The sequence below is a fragment of the Mus musculus genome, chromosome 14 (genome assembly GCF_000001635.26).
Source record: "Mus musculus strain C57BL/6J chromosome 14, GRCm38.p6 C57BL/6J".
Classification (NCBI taxonomy): Eukaryota; Metazoa; Chordata; class Mammalia; order Rodentia; family Muridae; genus Mus; species Mus musculus.
In genome coordinates, this window is record NC_000080.6 from 21800307 (window position 1) to 21813989 (window position 13683).

A 13683-nucleotide genomic window follows, 5' to 3' on the forward strand; every position below is an offset into this window, starting at 1 on the left:
GATGACACTAAATGTCCTTTGTTTTCAGTAGACAGGGAAAGTGGGAAGGAACTCTGCAGAGGAGAAAAGGCTCCAAGGGACAAATACCTGCTGTTAGCTTGTGAGTGTTACTTCCCCACCTGCGGAGATCTGGAGGGCAGGAGGATGAGCCTGTGGGCAGTCTCCTACCTTGGCAATGGGCTCCAGGGATGAAATTCAGGCCTTGGGCTTTTCTGGCTAGGGCTTTTACCCATGAGCCATTCCGCAAGCGCCAAGACAACATCCTTTGGATGAGTAAATTGATTTCAATCGTCTCTTAAACACCTTGAAGCCATTTTCATTCCAAAGTGGTCGCATATCTTATCTTTCCTCATTAGGACTTCTCTTAGTAGTGGAAGGAAAATGTTTGGGAATCACTGAAGCAACAGACAAACTCCCTGTCTAGAGGTAGTTTGGAGAGAATAAGGGCTTATGTACTAAGGGAGGTTCAAGAAAAGTAACTATTCAGGACTTAAGTCCTGGAAGGATGAGTCATTGGTTTAAACAGAGGTTTAGAGCAACAGTGTTCAGCCTGTGGATTGTGACCACCGCCTTCCCCGCTTCTTCCACGTATCAGATGTCATGATTCATAATAGTAGCAAAATTGTAGTTCTGCAGTAGCAACAAAATTTTTTAGTTGGGGGTCACCACATTAAGAAGGTTGAGAACCACTGGTTTAGCGGGTGAAAGAAGGATCAAGGCCACCAAGGTAAAGGTACTTGCCACCAAGCTTGATGACCTGAGTTCTATTGAAGGATCCACAAGGTGGAGAGAACCAAGATCTGAAGGTTGTCCTGTGTGCTGCTCTGCTAACATACACATGTGATTCTTATACGTGTATAAAAAGCTTCTCAAAACCGGATTTACTTGTATGTAGCAGGGAGCAGTTATCAGAATTTGTATTTATTACGAGTGGAAGCAGCAGGAAGCCCCACTGCTAACAGGGAAACTTGTTTCTGATGTGAGTAGTTCCGTAAACAGCATCTCCACCTGTCTTAATTTTTTAATGGAGAGGTGTCATGAAAAGTCCTCAGCCTCTATGTTGGGAACGATGTGGTACTGAACCAGAACCCAATTGGCAGCTCGTTTTGTTATGCTACGTATCTGCCATTTTATAATTGGACGAGGTAGGGTATAAGAATCAAAGTAAAACCAGAGGGCTAATGAGGGCTGGGAGCCAGGAAGACAAGGGATTGTCGAACCAACTTACGTGCTTGGTGGATTGAAATCTCAAGAGCATATCTCATCGGAGTTTTTTGAGGGTATTAACACTGGTCTTGACATTTGAATCATTTACATAGACATAACTTTTTTCCTCAATAATGTGCACCCCATCTTTAGCAGTCATTCGGTCTAGTGCTCTTCTGTTTTGGATCATGACCAAAGAGTCACAAGAGAGTCACAGCAGGGACCCAAGGCTGTCATCTGTGGATGCCATTGCCTGATGAAGCTTGTCTCGAAAGTCTCCAGTCAGCTGGTGTGTATGGATGAAGGCAGCTGTTGTGGCCAGGCAGCGGATCCAAGGAATACGGAAGGTCCCGTTTCTTCCAGCAAAGGAAGGAACATCCGGAGCAGGCTTTTCACATAGAGATAAGCCTGCAGGTTAGGGTACTGATGGAGAGAAGGGAGGGTGTGATGCACACGTGAAGCTATTAACAGTTTGATTGGCAGCACATGGGTGGTCTGTTGGTATAGGCCTAGGAGAAAGGCAGGGGGTATATGTTATAGGAATCTTAATCCTGGTCTGGCATCCTTTAAGTGGAAAGTCGCCTGTGTTACAGTGAGGAAAGCAGAGGGAAGGGGTTGGGGATCCTTTATGTCATCTGCTTGGGGTAACTGAGAAAGGAAAAGCCATGTTAACTATGTATCTGGAATAGGCAGTAAGAGTTTGTGAAAAAATAAGCTGGCTTAGGTAGGCTATCTTATTTTTATTAATTGAAGATTAAATAATAGTTGTTGAAGTAGTCCCTTTGACCTGTGAAGGGTAGATTCAAGGCAATTCTCTGAAGCTGAAAAGAATTTTTACATTTACAAAAAGATAAATTTTAGATATGTCAGTGTTATCATTGTTTGCAATCTGTAAACAATTTTGGGTTAAAAGCATAAGCATTCTTATATTCCTGTTATTAGGGAAAAAAATCAAGCATTTAAGCAAATTTTACGCAAAGAAGCATGAAAATTTTAAGTTTTGAGTGGGCTGTATCATCTTAGCCATGCAGCTCAAAGTGTAGCAGTGAGACTCCAACCACCATGCCTAGGTCTCAGGGCTCCTTGCTGGCTAGCACACACAGTCTGTCCCAAGGATTCAACTTGGCAGCATGCATCTGGCTGGGCCAACAGTCTGGTAGGTCCTTTCCATTTAGACGTCTGGCCTGGCCCACCCCACTGCTGCTGACTGCCAGCATGTCTGTGCCCACCAGGCAGATCCCTCTTCTACATGTGCATCCCAGCTGTGCATTGCTCACTGGGCATGTGCTACCATAGTCCTGACATATGGCAGCAGGAAGGGTGGGAAGAGATAAGTTGCCTGCCCTCAGAGTGTGGAGGCTTGGGCCTTTGGGCTGATGCCAAAGGAGTGGACATGGCCACTCAGGGGTTGGGGGTTCTCACCTTTTCCCCCCTCAAACCAGAGGTCCTGTTGGCCGCACATTGGGCGCCAGCTGTAGTATGTATGTATGCTTCCTCAGGGTGTCCAGACACTGTACACCATGCTTGACCTATCAGATCGGGTAGGCTCTGCAGGATCCCCTTCTGGCTGGGAGTGAGTGTGGGTTTGGGAGTGGGACTTTTCAGAGGATTTTAAATGAAACAACTCTCTTAGAAAATCTTTAGTGATCGGGAGGCAGAGGCAGGTGGATTTCTGAGTTCGAGGCCAGCCTGGTCTACAAAGTGAGTTCCAGGACAGCCAGGGCTATACAGAAAAACCCTGTCTCGAAAAACAAAACAAAACAAAACAAACAAACAAACAAAAAAAGATCTTTAGTGAAACAACTAATTCACATACACTTTATTTGGGTGAACAAAGGCTATATATGAACTTTGGAGAGTGGGAAGGAGTTTTTTCAGAGTCGATTGGCTAGAGTTTAAAGTCCAGCAAATTCCTCATTTGTATGGAGAGGCAGTCCAGGAGTCCCAGGTTCTTTCTGGGCGGGTTCTTATCACAAAAGAGGAGTCGGACTTGTAGGCTTGCCAAAGACTATGTGACATTCCTCAGAAGATTGGGGGTTGGGCTCCCCAGGTCAGGCAGAGAAGAGGATGTGAGGATGCTCCCACTAAGAAAAGGGAGTCCTTCATATTGTCTCGGACTCAGAGGAGCTGTTGGGACATGGTAGCCAAGTACAACAAACAGGAGCATTAAGTCAAAATGAAAGTTAAAAGTCTGGGTGTACCTCAGTGATGAGAGTGCTTGTCTGGTGTTCAAGGCCTCAAGTTTAACCCCTAGCACCACCAAAAGAGAAATACGATTATAAACGTATATAGGAGGTCAAGTGAGATGAGAAGTCTCCAGAGGCCCTACTATTTGATAGTGAACGATCTGGGACTGTGCACAGCTTTTAGGAAACCTTTGGCCCAGCAAGAAAGAATGAGGAACCAAACAATTAGCTGTTGACTGCTACTGGCTGGTGTAACGTAAATCTAGGGTATTCTGGATCCCAGTCACTTCCAGGAGTCCTAGGCTCCCAAGCATGAAGTAGAATTAGCATTGCCCTCTCAGAGATATTAGGAGAAAAGATGGTGACTTGGAGGAAGCCCAGTTAGGTGCCTCAGCTGTCACTTTGGACAGGACCAAATGACACCTTTAGGGCCTCTGGTACAGTAGCATGATTTACATTTAATTAAATTTGAAAAGTAAATTAAAAATGTAAAGTTAAATTTAAATGCTATGTTTTCAGCTCAGGGTGCTCCCTCCATAAAGCAGCATAAAGAACCCCCTTGATTATTCACATTCTAGCCTCAGGAGCCCTGGATGAAACGTTGCCGTGTCTGAACTTAATAGTTGTGAGACGCAGGTTTCATTAAGAAAAAGGCAAAGTGCATGAGCTTTGAACCTGTTCATTGTGGAGCTTGAGTAGCAGAGACCCAGCTAGAGAGTGCTGTGGTAACAGTGATGCAATGTGAAGCATTTTGATTCACATATCTGGTGAAGAAATTTGAGAAGCATAGCTGTCCGGGCCAGAGTCTAAATGTTTTTATTGACTCCACAATGGTTCCTGTGATTCTTACTATAGTTTTCATTTTAAACAAATCATGAGGAGCTGGAGAGATGGCTCAGCAGTTAAGAGCACTCTTCCAGAGGTCCTGAGTTCAATTCCCAGCAACCACATGGTGGCTCACAACCATCTGTAATGGGATTCGATGCCCTCTTCTGGTGTGTCTAAAAACAGCAACAGTGTACTTACATAAAATAAAGAAATCTTTAAAAAGAGATAAATAAATTAATTAATCATGACCATGAAAGCCAGTTGAGCCTAGGGCTCATGGCTCTCTGCCTTTGACCAACGGCCTTATGCTCCTGCTGCCTGGCCTTTCCTGCCATGATGGATGGTATCTATTGGCACTAACCTAAATAAACCCTTCCTGCAGGTACTTCAGTGAGCATTTTGTTGTAGCAAAAAGACAAGCAATTACTGCAGATGTTTTTTAGGGAGGGTGTTAAGGTTACATTCATTCCAGATTAGCTGCATCAGGCGTTTCTGGTTATAATTCTTAGAGGAATGAGTTGAGACCGATCTGTAATAAATATTCAATTAGTGTTAGTATTTAAAAGCATTTAAAAACCAGCAAGAACTCAGCTAGTGTAGAGTGTTATGTTCCTTTGCATGTATAAGGCTTATCTGATGCCTAACTCGCTATATAACCTCTTGGCTACCCTGGAACTCTGTAGACCAGGCTGGCCCCAAACTCACAGAGCTTTGCCTGCCTCTGCCTCCCAAGTGCTGGGATCAAGAGATGTAGCTACTATGCCCAGCTTGGCTTTGTACATTTTCAATTTAAAATTTAAAAAATTTAAATTTTCAAGACATCTTTAAAAGAGGTTGTACCATCAAACATACTTGCTCAAACCTGTAATCCTAGTATTTGAGAGGTGGAGGCAAGAAACTCAGGATCCTATTCAGGGTCATTCATCCTTGGCTGTGTAGAAAATTCCATCCAACCTGGACTACATGAAACCCTGTCTCAAAAAAAAAAAAGTATAACTTTGAATAAAATAGGTTATAACAATTCTTTCACTAGCAATATATGAGTTTGTCTACTAAGCCATGCCTTTGCCAAAGTAATACGCTCTTTCTCGGTTTTGCCCGTTTGATGGGCCACAGGATGTTTGTCTGCTTTGAAGTTTGTTTTACTTTGTTTTGAAGTCCTGGGGATACATTGTGTGTTGTGGGAAGTTCTTAACCCAGTAAGTCATATTCCCAGCCCAAGAGTTAGTTATTATTATTACTGTTCTATAAAAACAAGCTGCTTGTTTTGCTTTTATCTTTAGGGTTTCTCTGTGTAGCCCAGACTGTCCTAGAACTTATAGACCAAGCTGGCCATGAACTCAGAGATCAGCCTTCCTCTGCCTTCTGAGTGCTGGGATTAAAAGGGTGCTCCACCCCTGCCACCCAGGTGTGAGCTTTTAAACTAGTAAACTAGTTTTTGTTTTTTTAAAGATTTTATTCATTATTTTATTTATTATCATATGTAAGTACACTGTAGCTGTCTTCAGACACACTCCTTCAAAGGAGGGCATCAGATCTCATTATGGATGGCTATGAGCCATCATGTTGTTGCTGGGATTTGAACTCAGGACCTTTGGAAGAGCAGTCAGTGCTGTTAACCGCTGAGCCATCTCTCCAGCCCCTATAGCTTCATTGTTATGAACATTTTCTGAATACATTTCTGACTCTCCTGTTTTCATAAAGGGTTTGTGGCAAAGCTTTGTTATTCTTGGAGACAGGCTTTTGCTGTAGAGCTCAGGCTGGCCTTGAGCTCAGACCCTCCTGCCCAGGCTTCCTATTGCTGGAATTAAAGATGTGTACCACCACACTCAGCTGCCTGGGAAAGTTTTAAACTCACTTTTTCCCCCTCTGAAGTTTCAGTAATATGAAATGAGTCAACAATATGCAGATTCAGTTACAATGTAACCATGCAAATAAGACCACAAACACTGTGTGGGTCTCAGAGGGGCAAAATGGCTGACCCTCTTGTAGAATTAAACACATGATAGGGGCTTGCACTTCTGCGGTGTAAGTGCCAGTCCTTGTTTACTGAATCAGAGTTACCCGATTATGGACAGTGGGAATGTCATCTATCTGGCGTGGATGGTTGGAGAGGTCACAGCAAGACTGTGACAAGTTTATTGCAAGCAGTCAGACTTTGTATACCCTTATCAGAAACAGAATACAATTGTAGTTGCCAGGATACAGTGGTGTTGGCAAGCTATACAGTGTAAACCAAGATTAATATCTCAGATTAGTTGTCCTATCAAACTCCTATATGCTTTGCTGACTTCTAGGGAACACAGAGAAACGCAGGCAGCCTGAATGCTTCCCTGCTTGAGGGAGTGCCCTGGTTACTCAGGAATTGAAAGGTACATAGTGCCCCAGGAGCCAGAGATCTCAACTGACAAGTTTATGACGCATACCTGTCAAGGCAGATAGGCTAGGCCTCTATGATTCTGCACTGGAGAAAGAGAGGCAGCCCTGGAAGGTTGGGTGCAGAAGTATACCGGAAGCAAGTTTATCTCCTTATGCAGTGAAGGCTCCTGGGCTAGGGGGTCTGGCCTCCAGTTTCCTAGAAAAGAGATGGAGCTGGGGAGATAGCTTCCTTAGTGAAGTACTGTCTTACATGCATGAGGACCCGAGTTCAATCCCCAGGGCCCACATTAGAAATGTTGGAAGTGGTGATCCATACTTAGAATCCCAGCAGTGGAGACTGGAGTGTGACACTCTGAGAGAGAGCAGTGGAGACTGGAGTGTGACACTCTGAGAGAGAGCAGTGGAGACTGGAGTGTGACACTCTGAGAGAGAGCAGTGGAGACTGGAGTGTGACACTCTGAGAGAGAGCAGTGGAGACTGGAGTGTGACACTCAGAGAGAGAGCAGTGGAGACTGGAGTGTGACACTCTGAGAGAGAGCAGTGGAGACTGGAGTGTGACACTCTGAGAGAGAGCAGTGGAGACTGGAGTGTGACACTCTGAGAGAGAGCAGTGGAGACTGGAGTGTGACACTCTGAGAGAGAAACGCTGCCCCACCCCCACCCCAGACTCAGGGGTCTGAGCACTTGGTCCCCAGTTGGTGGTGATTTGGGGGGAGGCTTAAGAGGTGTGGCCTTGTTTTTTTGTTTTTGTTTTTCTGAGACAGGGTTTCTCTGTGTAGCCCTGGCTGTCCTGGAACTCACCAGGCTGGCCTCGAACTCAGAAATCCGCCTGCCTCTGCCTCCCAAGTGCTGGGATTAAAGGTGCTCTCTTCACTTCTTAACATCCCAGAGTATTATTCTTTCTGGAAAGGCCTATGGTCTCTTGGGAGAACCAACTCGGATTTCATCCTGGGTAGAATAGCATTAAGATAATGCTATTGTAAATGGGGGAAAGAAAGGCCATTTAAAGTGAATAGAGACTGCTTCCCCAACTTTACTTACAGCACAATATTTAACTTAGTCATCCACCGTCATTGAAAATATCTTCTCCAATTGTTTTCCCTGACCACCTGGAAAAGGCCAAGCCCTGTCTAGTCCTTGGGAGAGTTGAAAAGATACAATTGCTCGATCCATTTTAAAAGTTTTATGAGAATAGTGTTGACACCCATCTACCTGCCAGCATCGTTTACTGGCCCTACCATCTTCTGTAAGATTCCAAGAATATCTGTCCTGGATGGAGGACTGACACCACTGTAGCTGTGTAAGATCAAAGATGGAAGATGTTTGAATGTCAGTGTGATAACTGGTGCTTTGGGGATTAAAACATGACATGCTTGCCCTCAACAATCTTCCAGTTGCTGTGTGTGAAAGACAAAAGCTTCGTTGGTACTGCCAACTAGTCACTGCCCTCGGTCCAGCCGGGCTGTCCTGGACACTCGTGAGTCATCAGCCAAGGCCTGGGTGTGACTGCTTACTCAACCTTGCCTGTCACCATGCCTCAGAGCCAGGAAAGGCATTAAGTAATGGCCACTGTGGCCATACGCTCCTCACCCTGCTGCTTCATAAAAATCAAGTAGTTGCCTCTTCTTTCCAGAAGCGCCCAATCTAGAATAGTATACCGTGCTTCCTTGCTTTCCAGAACTCTCTTTAAGATTGCATCAAACATGCCTAAATCCTGTACAGTGAGCTCTCTTTATTTCTGCTCCCCTATTCACCAGTATGTAGTCTCTCACTTCAGGAAGCTTATTGAAACCTCCCCTGTTTAGCTAAGGTGTTCTCTGTAATCTTTGTTTGGCAAGTATTGACATTTCAGATAGCCAGAGTGCTAGAACCAAAAAACAAATAGTAAGCAGGAGCCAGGTGTGTCATGGCACACAGCTGATATCCCTCACCTGACATCCCAGGTGTGTCATGGCACACAGCTGACATCTCACGGGCAGACAGGTCACAAGTTTGAGATCATCCTTAGCTACATAATAAACTGTTTCAAAAATTCCAGAAAGAGTCAAAAACAAGACAAGACTAAACAAACCCAAACCTACAGAGATGGGGGAGTTGGCTCAGCAGTACTTCTGTAGCCCCCACACTGGGGAGATAGGGACATGAGGATTCATGCAGCTTACTGGCCAACCTGCCTATCTGATTCAGTGAGAGACCTAAAAAAAGAAAGAAAGAAAGAAAGAAAGAAAGAAAGAAAGAAAGAAAGAAAGAAAGAAAGAAAGAAAGAAAGAAAAGCAAGCAAGCAAGCAAGCAAGCAAGCGGGGCTGGAGAGATGGCTCAGAGGCACTGACTGCTCTTCCAGAGGTCCTGAATTCAATTCCCAGCAACCACATGGTGGCTCACACCACCTGAAATGGGATTCGATGCCCTCTTCTGGTGTGTCTGAAGATAGTGTGCTCATATACATAAAATAAATAAATTTAAAAGGGGGGGAGCAAAGAACGGTTGAAGAAGATAGCCAGTAGCCTTTGTCTTACACACACACACACACACACACACACACACACACGCACGTGAACACACACTTGTATCAGCACAGACACAAGCACACCCCACATGAACACATCATGAACCACACATCATTGTAAACAGAAAACTGGCAAAAGGGTAGAGGGCTGGAAAAGGCACCTGTTACTTGAAGTGGCAGCAAGGAAAGTGACATTTAGAGAGGCTTGAAATGGCAACAGGTGCACTGGCCTCTGTTGTAACCAGAACCAGCTTTGCTGGGTAGTTTTATGTCTACTTGACACTAAAGTCATTTGAGAGAAGGGAACCTCACTTGAGAAGATAACTCTATAAGATCAGGCTGTGAGCAAGCCTATAGGACATTTTCTTAATTTGTGATTGATAGAGAAGGTCTCAGCCCATTATAGAAGTGGCCATCCCTGGGCTGGTGGTCCTGTGTTCTATAAGAAAGCAGGCTGAAGCCAGGCATGGTGGTGCACGCCTTTAATCCCAGCATTTAGGAGGCAGAGGCAGGTGGATTGCTGAGTTCGAGGCCAGCCTGGTCTACAAAAGTGAGTTCCAGGACAGCCAGGGCTACACAGAGAAACCCTGTCTTGAAAAACCAAAAAAAAAAAAAGAAAAAAAGAAAAAAAAAAGAAAAAGAAAGAAAGAAAGAAAGAAAGCAAGCAAGCAAGCAGGCTGAGCAAGCCATGAGCAGTAAGGTGCACCCCTCCATGGCCTCTGCATCATCAGCTCCTGCCTCCAGGTTCCTGCCCTGCTTAAGTTCCTGTCCTGACTTCCTTTGATGATGAACTGTGATGTGGAAGCGTAAGCTGTATAAACCCTTTCCCCTCCAAATTGCTTTTTGGTTATAGTGTTTCATCTTAGCAGTAGAAACCCTAAGACACCAGTTAAGACCTGGGCATAAATTCCTTAAATTATTAAGTTATTATACTAGGAAGTACCTCCAGAATGCCCTCAAAGATGGTGTCTTTTCAAAACTGGGCATTCACAGAGGAAGCCTCTGGCCCATGATCTGTTAACATTACAAGCTTACACTCCTACCTACCATTACAACAAAAAGTCTCTGTAACAGAGAGATGTGGCCTGTGTGGAGGGATGATGGCCTCTGTATCTTAGCAAAAGCACTAGATTATCTTCCTCCTTCCCATCTAACCAATAGGCACACCTCCTCTCTGCACCTGTCATTTCTTACCACCAGCTGATGTGAGGTGCAGACAGATTAGAGCTTTTGTTCTTCCATGCTGGTAGATCTTAAAATGACACAATGACTACCTAACCGCCCCCCAGGTGCTAAGGTACTAGGCATGAAGGTGCACACCTTTATTCTAGCACATGAGAGGCTAAAGCTGATGTAATTCTGAGCTCAAGACCAACCAGGGCTATGTAGTGAAAAACTGTTTGGTTTTACCAAACCAAAACCAACAAAAAAACCGATGACCAAACAAAGTGCCATGGTCTGGCTCCCTGGAACGCTCAGTGGCAAGCTGGGCTGCTTATTATACGGTGGGTTCTGTAAGGAGAGTAAAGAGGGGAGCCCGAGAATGAGGGGAGCCTGAGAATGTGGGCCTTGATGGCTCTGGTTAAGATTAGACTCGGGGGGCTGTAGAGATGGCTCAGTGGTTAAGAGCACGGATCTCTGAGTTCGAGGCCAGCCTGGTCTACAAAGTGAGTTCCAGGACAGCCAGGGCTATACAGAGAAACCCTGTCTCCAAAAACAAAAACAAACAAACAAAAAAAAGAGCACTGACTGCTCTTCTAAAGGTCCTGAGTTCAAATCCCAGCAACCACATGGTGGCTCACAGCCATCTGTAATGAGATCTGATGCCCTCTTCTGGAGTGTCTGAGACAGCTACTGTGTACTTACATATAATAAATAAATAAATCTTAAAAAAAAAAAAGATTAGACTTGGAGGGCTTAGGGGATGGGGTGCGTCTTCACCCCATGTCCCTGTTGTAGCCACAGTGACACTACATGCTTAGGCCAGGCAGAGGGGCCTCCACCAGCTCAAGGGGCAACTCAACTAGCGTGGCCCTGAAGCCTGTGACTTCTGAAGATCTCACCAAGCTCCTCCTCCTCCTCTGTTAGCAAGAAAAGAGGAAGGGCACACAGGAAAAGGAAGCATGAACTCAGAAGAGCTGCTGCAGGCTCTGCAAGGTGGTGCCCACCTGTAACCCCAGCACCAGGATGCTGAGACGGGAGGATCACTGCCAACTCAGGGTCAGGCTGATATACAGAGAGACGAACCCTGTCCCAAAAATGAGTATTGGGGTTGGGGAGCTGAAGAGATGGTTCAGCAGTCACCGCTCCTGCAGATGACCAGGGTTGGTTCCCAACACTGGCATGGCAGCTAAAACCCACCTGTAACTCCAGTCCCAGGGACTCCATCCCTGCATGTAAAAACACTCACACAGAAGTAAAAATAAATGGTTAAATGGGGGCTCTGGTGAGACCTCAGTCAGTGTTTGCCACACCAGTGGTGGAGTCTAAATTCATCGTCCTCCCCACCCCCACTCCTAGTCTTGTGGAAAGGTCAGCATGACACATGCCGATAATCTCAGTACTTGGAAGGCAGAGACGGGATTCTGTGACTTCCTGGCCAGCTAGACTACCTGAATCCACGAACTCTATCTTCGATGGGAGATCCCATCTCAAAAAATAAGGTGGGCAGCTGGGCGTGGTGGCACATAGTTTTAGTCCCAACACTCAGGAGGCACAGACAGATGGGTCTTTGTGAGTTCTGAGCCTGTCTGATCTACATAGCAATCTCAAGAAATAAGTCGGCGGTTGGTAACATGGCTCAGCCGTTAAAAGCACTTGTTAAGAAGCCTGGTTACCTGAGTTGGATTGTTGAACCCATGAAAAGGCGGAAGGAAAGAACCTATTTCACAAGGTTGTCCTCTGATTTCCACAAAAGTACTATGGCACAGGCAGTGGTGCTCTTTTTTTTTTTTTTTTTTTTTTGAGACAGGGTTTTTCCTTGTAGTCCTGGCTGTCCTGGAACTCACTCTGTAGACCAGGCTGGCTTTGAACTCAGAAATTCACCTGCCTTTGCCTTCCAAGTGCTGGGATTAAAGGTGTGTGCCACCACTGCCCGGCACACACACAATTTTAAGTGAGGAGAAACTAAGGAAGACATGACATTGACCGATGGCCTTTGGTCACACGTACACACACATACCACACACAGCATATCTTTAAAGTACCACATACAGACACACAAGAAGAAATACTGTGGACATTGAAAGCAGCTTTTTACCTTAGCTCAAATTTACAAAAACCTACAGGCTGGTATTAAGAGTTCTTATGAGTAAGGAAAATAACGATTCGGGGTGACGCCCGAGTCCTCACTGCTTATGTGAGACGAAATTTTGAGCGGGTATAGGTTGCAATCTGAGGCGACCCGCCTACTTTGCGGGATGCCTGGGTAACGGGATCTACCCGACCCCTAATTTAAAAAAAAAAAAAAAAAAAAAAAAAAAGTTTTCGGTACCAAGTTCATCTTTTTGCAGGTAGAAGCCAGCAGAGGGCGCTCCAGACTTCTAGCCATGAGTGTCCCATTGTCACTTAGCTGCAGCTGCCATTTTTAGCAGTATGGTTTGTACACCAGTGTCTCCTGGATGCCTGCATCACAGACTGGACTCCACCCTTGACTCTGCAGGTGGAGGAGTGTTCATTCCCTCCAGGCTCCAGGCTGGTGCTGAGCCGCTACATGCTTCTCTACTGGGATGCACATCCCAACATAAGCATATCTTTAAAGTATTTGTTATTACATTTTACTTCGTGTGTGTGTGTGTGTGTGTGTGTGTGTGTGTGTGTGTGTGTGTGTGTGTGTGATGGTGTCTCCATGTGGAGGTCAGAGGACAACAAGTGGAAGTTTCTTCTCTCTTTCCACCAATATGTGTCCTGGAATTGAACTCATGTCAATCAGGCTTGGTGCCAGGTACCTTCAGCGGCCAGTTATCTCACTGGCTCAGCCATATCTAGAGAGATCCGACATCTCAAGAAGGCTTGGGTATTTCCAAAGCCTCTCATTTCCTGCTTCCTCTTGCATGTGATGGTGAAGACACTCTGTAAACGTCAAGGCTGTACATAGTCACTGCAGGTTTCTCGCTTGGCCCCTTTAGTCCTATGTTTCATTTTTTTAAGTTTCACTTGTATAATTTTAATAAACACAAGTCCATTTCATTGGGGGAGGCTGACCTTAAATTCTGTGATATTGGCAAGTTGCAAGTGTAGGGAACCTCGGAGTCAGCCCAAGACCAAGTTCTAGCACAGACAAGATGTATTTGCCCCAGATGGACAAGAGGACAGGGATAAAGGACAAAGTTAGGAGATGGAAGAGGGAGAAGGGGAAAGAAGCAAAGTGGGGGGGGGGGGTAAGAAAGTGGAGTAAAGGTTTTGTCCCTGTGTGAGTCAAAGGGCTGCCTCTGGATAAAGAGGAGACAGCCGTGGCCCATAGGAAAATGGCTGTTTCTAAAGGTAAACGGGGAAAGCCCATGTTAGGATGACAGGGGGAGGTGTTTCATTTTAGTTGGGCATGTTAATTAGGTGGACTCAATACTTTGATAGCTGGAC

At 45.3% G+C, this 13683-nt stretch overlaps 1 non-coding gene across 1 annotated transcript; it reads left to right on the forward strand.

The window, feature by feature from the left end:
* Positions 1-12405: 12405 nt before the first annotated feature.
* Gm23502 lies at positions 12406-12549 on the forward strand. Its single transcript, XR_003951314.1, has one exon. It is a non-coding gene; the product is annotated as a U12 minor spliceosomal RNA (small nuclear RNA).
* Positions 12550-13683: the final 1134 nt, after the last annotated feature.